Below are 8,568 nucleotides of genomic sequence, written 5' to 3'. Positions count from 1 at the left end.
TGTAGCCTTTTTTTTTTCTCTCTCTCTCTTTTTTTTTTTTTTTGCCAAAGGATGTCATAGGTGAATGCATTTCTGCTGTGCACAGTGCGAACACACACACAGCAGAAAGGCCTGAAAATTGTTAACCCCTTCTTATTTTAGCTGCCTATGCTCTTTTTCTTTCTCTTTCTCTTTCCCTGTTTTTTCATTCAGCTTGCAAGAATCTACTACTTCTCTGGCCTACTGCTATTTACCTTAATAATGCTCAGTAAATCTATTATTTTCCAGCCTTGGGAAACTTTGGCTTTTATTTTCTCTTATAATCCTATAGCTGATACTGAGAGACAGCAGAAGAATATTAAGGCACTGGAAGAGATTCACTTTCCTTATTATCATTCACAGGTCTTCCACATTTGCAAGGTAGGAGAAAGTGAATTTTGTGCCTAAACAAGGACCAGGAATCAGAATGAGTTCTTTCTTTCCTGCTACAATAGTGACTGGAAGTAGATATGTCATCTCTCACATTTGTGCCTCAATTTCCCTATGTCACCCCTTTCAGGGCTACGTACTAAAATGACGATGTTACATCCCCGAAAACAAAACCCAAACCCGCAATGCCCGTTTCTGATTAGGAAAATAAAAGCCTCATTTTACTCTCTGGGGACTAAAACTGTGAGAAACTCAACTGTTTCCTGACGGTCATATAAGAAATCTGTGGAAGAGCAAGGCCCTGAGATCAGCTCTGCCTGGTATCCCGCTTACTTTTTATACCCCGGTTGATTTTTCATTACTGCAGTAGTTACCTCCTAATCTAATGACAGTTACTCCACTCACCAGGGGCGTGTAAAGACCAATTCATTCCAGATTGGAAAATTCTTTGAGAAACCCTGAATGGAAGGTGCTATAGAAGTGCAATGTGTTATTAATAATCTCTCCTATCTGCATAAATCTCCATTGAATCCTCCCGGTATCATTAAAAGTAAAATAATCCCTCAGCACAGCTGAAGAGCTCAAACCTTCTTTTCCCTTTGTAGGTGTCTGGCTGTTTGCTAAATGGAAAAAAAGGCCACACAAAACGCTGACATCTTTTTGTGACCCTTGCAGAGCTACGTAGAGCTAATGAGTTTGTTTTCACTTTTGTAGATGAAATTTCCAGGGGCGGAGGGAATCCGGGGTGGTGCTGGGAAACTGCGGTGCAACTCCCCGGGAACTTGGCTGAGACCACAAAACTTGTTTCATGTGTGGCCTCCCCTTTTGCCTCATTGGACCAGAATTATTTAATGAGCCTTCTGAGAAACCGAGCTCTGGTCCCTTAAGCTGGAAAAGGATCGTGCGGCGCTTGACTACCAGACCACACAGTTTTCAGGCTCTCTTCTTTGCGAGAGGCTGCAACCACTCCTTTCCTTTCAGCAGCTGATGGTGAAAGTGGGGAGAAAGAGAACAATAACAAAACAAATTGCTTCCCACAGCTGAGAAAATCACCCTCCCTTTATTATTTTTTCCCCTTTAGGAAAGAAATAAATAAAAGGGAAAGAACCCAAATGGGATCTCTCCCTCTTCAAACATACAAATGATCTTATGTTAGCAGTTGGGATTAAACATCTGTCTGGTGGTTATGTGATCATAACAGATGCTGTGTGCAAACGTTTCCTGCTAGCTTTGTTTTGGTTAATATTGTTTGTGTAGCACATTGGGTTGCATTCAGCTGAAGGGATATAGAGTGTGTTTTTGTTCCCCTCCACCCCCAACTTCTGCTCAACTTCAAGCAGCTCCATCATCTTTTTGAAAAGAAATCGGAGGCGGGGGTGGAGGGGAAGAGGGTCATTGACTGATGTCATGTGGAAAGTGATGTCATACAGTACTGATGAAATGGCAATTCACCCGGGTTTTTAGCTGCTTTGATGTTATGTTAGGCCTTTTTCCTCTCTGTTAGGTTGCCCTTGGGTCCACTTGGCCATGCAGCTGGAAATAAATACAGGGATATCGTAATGAGTTTCGCTGTGCAAGTGGAGGACCCTGGAGCTCAACTGCTCGGGATTTCCATTGTTCTTTCTGAGAAGCTGTGATTCCAAGTGAGGCCAGATGGATGCTGACACTGCACTCCTTGAAGGCATGAAGGCTTTTCTTTTTTCAGGGTATTTTTATACTCCTTCTACAGCTAGGGAAACTGAGGCACATAGTGGTATCTTGAGCTGCCCTGGTCAGAGAGAACATCTGCAGCAGGACAAGGAGCTACAAGTTTCTCATCCCCCGTCTTATTCGCTGCTCCATTAAGTCTTACATATAGGTGTGAGACTGACCCACTTCTACCTGGCTAAGGAACAGACACTGTATTTCCACAGTTTTGCCCAACCACCTTGCTACAGCGACATCCAGCTGGACAACCCTGCTCTCCGCAAAGCTCCCTTGGCTGGGCTGAACCTCTGATGTGGTTTAGCCCAAAGACCCTCCTTCTGCAAAGCAATGTACCTCTCTGTGCAGATGCCACCCACATCAGCATCCACCCACCCATGCTCCACCTCAGCCTATTAAGAAAAACAGTCTCTTGAGAGGTCTGTGTGCTTCAGCCAAAAAAACCCACTATTAATTCATGTCACCGGGAATAAATGTCCCTTTTTTCCTTTCATCATAACCTTGCAAAGCCCTGCTGAAGCAGACACACTGAGTAGAAGAGTTCAGTATCTAAGGACAGGGGTTTTGGGAGCTCTTGCTGATGTGCAAGGGTAAAGGAGCCACATTGCAAGGACTACGTAATCTTGCAAGTAGATGGGCTTGTAAATGATGGCAGGTAGGGCATATGAGTGGATACTCAAACCTGCTCAGCCTGCGGAGTGGAACCTTTTCCTTGAGCTCTGTCCTTTTACCAATTGTTTCACTTTATCTGCTCTCCATTTGTCTGGTTGTGGTTGTTTGTGTGTTAACCAATCAGTTCTAGTCAAAAACAAGAGTAAACTAAGTCACAATAAATATCTTCTGGGCAGCCTTTTGCAACACTGAGGGACTTGGGGTCTTTTTCACTATAATTACTTTGAAATGTGACTTCCTTTTCCTGGAAAGGAGGGCTGGTCCAGTGAATGAAATACCCAGCTGGAGGCTGTAAAAGTTTTTGTTCAGTGACTGTTTCAACGACAAACATTCCATATAAAATCAAGACATTTATTTGAACTCCCTTGTGCCTCAGTTTCCCCAGCCCTCATTGTTCTTGATTCCCTTTTTAAATAAATGGTTTTGATGAATCAACATTTCTCAGTGGAATTGCTCATTTAAACATCCTTCTCCCACCTCTTTCCAGCGCTCATACAATGCTTCTCTGCTTCATGCATTTATTTAGAAAAAGTGATTCAACTAATCACAATGAGTTGCTTAAATATGATGGTGATGAGGGTGACATGAGGGTAAGTAGCTCTTTTTCAGCGAAGTAGGTGCCCTCCTAAAAACAGTAGAAGCAATTTTGTTCATGAGGAAGGCAGTAGCCTTCCAGGGACTAAATTCGAGAATGCAAAGCTGTTCGGACAAGGAAGGACAAAGAGTCCCATAGCCACCTTTTAGCTAAATAGGCAGATAAATTGGATGAATGCTACATTTATGAGCTCGAGCTTATCTCATGTGTGATGAGACTCAGTTGGAAATTAAAATTCATCCAACTGACTGCGACCACACACATAGTCCTTTGGAAAGGAGGACTATGTTTGCGCAATTGTGTTTCCATCTCCAAAACAGCCTTGGCCTTGTTGTGTGGCCAAGGTCAGGACTATCCACAGACGTCTCCTTCTGGTTGGTGGGGAATGAAGTGGTGGGTCTCGGGGATCTCCCACATTGCTAAATTTACCTCCCCACTTCCAGCACGTTGCAACTCAAATAAGGAGGCACAGGACTGAAAGAAGTGTGGAGACTGGGCTGTGTTTTTATCTGTAGCGGTGGCTGTGTTAGGGGATGGAGGAAACACCTTGGCACAGCAACATGGGGGAAATCACCCCTGCAGCACTTGGTACTGTATCTGTGACCAACCAGTGAACCTCCACATCCAGAGCAGGGCCTTGACCAGTGTTAAATCTACTGGGAAATGGCTTTAGCTAAGTCACCTGCAACAACATACCGGCCAGGATATCCTTACAACTGGCTATTTCTCGTGTCACCAAGCATATAAAATTATTCCACATGTTGGCATCCACTAATTCAATAATCTAGTAATATAAATTTAAATAATAGACATTAATACCATGTTTCAAAATACACCCACAAAATTTATTTCTTTCTCTCAGGGAAAAAAAAAAAAAAGCACACATTGTGAGGGCTCTCCTGATGAAATAATAAAACCCATTCTCATCTAGAAAAAAGAATCATTATAGGAGGATGGTAATTTACTTTATATGACCTTCAATTGATTATTCTGGGCCTGCTACACAAATATCACAGGAGCTATTGATCGTAAAACCTACCAAATAGATCTCTAATAGCTTTTACTGAGGAAAAATAATTATGCTAGCACTGTGGTCAAACACACATAAACCAATGTGGAGGTATTAATGTATAGTATTATTACCCATCTGTCTGAGAAGTATGGGGAAGATGCTTTGCAGTAACATGCTATGTCTAAGCACCATGAAGGCTCAATATCTGACTAACAATTATAGCCAGTTATACTGAAAAATTGATTACTGTAAGTAAAAGCTAAGACTGGAAAGCAGAGGCTGGAGCTTGCTTAATAAAAGTGAAATAATAACAACCATCATCTTAATTGTGGAGGAGTTCTGCCATCTTATATACTTGGAGTTGAAAATTGAATTTTCCTCTGGTGCCTGTAGCAGGGCATCATTGCAGAAGCAAAGGTGTCCACCTTGTCTGGCCTGGAGATGGGTGATCAATGCCTGTAAAAGGCCAGATTGCCTCAGCAAAGAACAGACTCTCTGTCTTGAAGGAAAAGAGCACAGAGTCGGAAACCCACCACCCCTGTCTCAAAACCCCATATAATGAGCCGCACCTTTGGGAAAGTTTGAGGGTCTGGCAGGGAGGAGTGTTGTGGTGGGTACAGATTGCAAGGAGGCTTGTTGCTGCTGCTACTTCTAAAGGAGCCGATTCCCACGTGGGAATCTGGCGGCAGTTTTGCAACTGATTTCATTGGCAGAAGGATCAAAACCTAAATGCAGTCTCTGTGCCATGATGAAAACTTTAGATTTTCTCTCTCTCTTTTGCCATATGTATAGATTTTAAAGCATGTCAACTTAAAAATCAGCTTGATTTTATATAAATCTTATTAAAATGTAAGTAAAGTTATTGTAACTCAAAGGAATTAAGAGGAAAAGTGCATTTTCCTCTATTTTTTCAAGTTTGGTTCACTTGTGCTTTGTGCATCTTGTTCTACTCTTTCTGTAACAGCAACTTAGTTCCACTTTCCCTTACTTCTCTGAGTCTCATTTCACAACATAGGGAAATTAAAGAAAAAAACACAAAACCACCACAAAACTTTTTTCTTAATAGGGTAATGAAAATGTAAATTTTTGAATAATGGAGGAAGGTTTTGTGATTTGATGTTTTATGTAAGGAACTTTTAATGTATTGAAAATCTCAAGCTAGTGGTGTCCCTTAGAAATTAGTATGAAATAATATTCTAATATTCTGATTAACGCCTGAAAGACAATTTATAATCAGACTACCAAAGCAATTGATCAAATATTTATTTATCTGGGAAGCAAGTAATAATTAATGGAAGGCTAGCAATGAAAGCCCATTCCCCTTTTTAATAAAGAAATGAACATGCAATCAAAAATGTAGAACACAAGGATGCTAAACTCAAGGGATCCATACTAAGGCAGGAAAAAAATGCTAATTGAAAGAAGTGCTGAGAGAGAGAGAGAGAGAGACGGAGGAATGTTTTTCTTTCCCAATTTTGGTTTAAAAGCAGACAGATTGCATAGTATCATCCTCCAAGCAAGGCTCTGAGACTGAACTGGGGGGACCAGAGTTCACGAGTAACTCATCCCGCGCCAGGAGTTACATCACGAAGCCAGAGCCAAGGCTCGCAAGGGCTCTCCCAGCACTTCAGAAACAATATGGTTCAAATGTTAATTTCTCTTCCTTTTGGTTTGTACCAGTTTGTGCTGTTAACAAAGTAACACTCAAAGACTGGAGTCACTACTATCTTTGTGAATGATTTATGATTTGCACTCTAGAGATAAGCAATTTCCATGCCAAAAAAAGGGCTTTTTTTTTAAATCTTTTTTTTTTTTTTTCAGAAGCAGACTGTCATTGCTATAGGGAGTGAAGATAATCATTAGCAAGACCTCCGCCACTTTTATTGGTGCCATCGCCCTTTTGCTTTCGTGTGGGCACAGGTGGTGAAAGGCTGATGGGCCCAACTCTCTGGATTTACATCAATAAGGATTTTGGCCCAGAGTGCATGCACATCCCAGTCCTGGAGAGCATTGCCTAGACCTTCTTTGACCTTGAAACTAGTATTGATTTAAAATCAATAGGATAGCTTAAGTAAGGTGGTGCTCACCAAAATGAGCAGGTCCTCTGCAAGGGCACAAATGTCACCAGTTCAGGCAGACAGAGACTGCTTCGAGCTTCTCCCTTCGCCCCTTCCTCAAAAACCTGCTTTTTGTCAATTTTTCTGTACACTGCCTAATTTCTGCCTAGGAGAACAGCCATGTCTTGGGTATGATTAGAGATAAGGAGGACAGTCAGCTGTCTTTCCTGGAAAGGAAGGTGCAGAACAATGTGGTTTATCTGTACTCAAGACATACTTTTCTCCTATCTCCAAGATGTTTTCTTGCTTTGAGTGTATTTTTGTCCCAAGGAATATAAAAGCAGTGGAGCTAGAAATCTCACTTTCACCTCATGGTTATGTATGTTTTTTCTCCAAAAGATTTGGAAAGTTTTGTAAATTATTAAGATATTCAGCAGATGAATATTAAAGGTACATATTTTTGAAGTTTCATTGGGAAACTAATTACAAGTCAACCGTCAGCATATATCTCAATTAGTGATCTTTTTCTTCAAAATGCCATGAAGAATTGCAGTATACCATGTACCAACTACATCTCCAGTATCACAATTAATTTTTTAAAAACGAAGTCATTTAAAATTTGCATATGCACAAAATGGTTCCTTTTGCCACTGTATTAATTAAAACCAGCTAAGATTGTTCAGAACTTTAATTCAGCTCCAAATTCAACTATGTCCTGTCCTGGCACATCATAATCTGCAGAAAATGTAATGACAAAATCACAGATGCTCTTAGCATGATGCAGTTGAAGGGCAAGCCTTATCAGGAGCTGTAAATAAAAACTCTAAAAAAAAATCCCTTTTTTTAAAAAAAAAAGGAATACCTGATGTGTTTAGGGGGAAAAGATGAGACTCTCCAGGAAAGCCTGACCACGTTACACTCCTGGAAAATTAATATTCGGTAGTAAATTTATGGGCTTAACCCTGAGCTCAGTCATGTTGATGGGTGCCTTTCCATTGACTTCACTGTGTCACTGACCACAAGCACGGCTGTTACAGGGGAAAAACACTCTGTCAGTGATGGTGCCCTGCCATACGTGTGCTAAATGGACAGACGCACTCTAAAAGAAAGTGGCAGCATCTAAATGAGGAATTTAAGGAATTTAAGTCCAGAGATTGAGAAAAATGGATGATAAAAATATGAAAATACAGCAGGAAAGGTAGGTAAGAAGGCAAATATTAAGTAGGGGCAAGAAAAGCAGGGGGACAGAAGTAGTGAGTGTTTTAATGGCCACGTGTGTACTGCCTACAGCAGGAGGGAAGGTCCTTGGATAAAGCTTTCAGCATAGCTGCCACAGTCACATGGATCTTAACATTTCACTGGTAGGTACAATTAGCTAGGTTATTCCTTGGTAATTATTTTCTCACCAAAACTTCTCGCTGGTTCTCAGATGGTTTTGGTTTACAAAAGGCAACACATGACCACCGAGGCAAATTCAATTCACAAACATAAAACTCTGGCACAAAATCATCCCCCGTTACGGGCTGGACTTCAGCTGTGCCCCACGCTCCTGTCGCAGAAACAATGACAGACAGAAACCGCGACCTCCCAAAATCACAAAAGCAATACCTGTCCGTTCCTGACTTTAATATGTTTAGCTGATTGCAAGGACACTGTTAATGGTGTTATTCTTACTCAGCAATGAGAGGGGGAAAGGAAGAGAGCACACCGGTGCCAGGTCAGGGTGCAAGGCTTTCCTGCCGGTCCGCGTCCCACCTGCCCTGGCTGATTGGTTATGCTTGCTGTCGGAGCCGCCGCGCGCACGGCGGGAGGATTTGGGGATGATTAATTGCCCTGTCTTCTGAGCGGAGAGTTCGGAGCAGCAGGGTTCTTCGTGTATGTAAATACACGTGGGCTCAGCGCTGTACCGGCACCGAATGAAATGAATAAAAAGACTTCACAAAAGGACTCGACTCTGAATGTTTAGATGTTAAAGATTAGTTTCTATTATGTCCCAGTGGGAGAAAAGAATATGTCATATGGGAAACTGGATAGGCTTCATGTTGCAAGAGAAGTAAGAGAGCCCACTTCCCGAGTGTGGCCCGGCTTGTGCTACTGCTGGAATCAGCTCACAGAGCCCC

The sequence above is a fragment of the Phalacrocorax carbo genome, chromosome 7 (genome assembly GCF_963921805.1).
Source record: "Phalacrocorax carbo chromosome 7, bPhaCar2.1, whole genome shotgun sequence".
Classification (NCBI taxonomy): domain Eukaryota; kingdom Metazoa; phylum Chordata; class Aves; order Suliformes; family Phalacrocoracidae; genus Phalacrocorax; species Phalacrocorax carbo.
Note: the sequence above shows the minus strand (reverse complement) of the source record.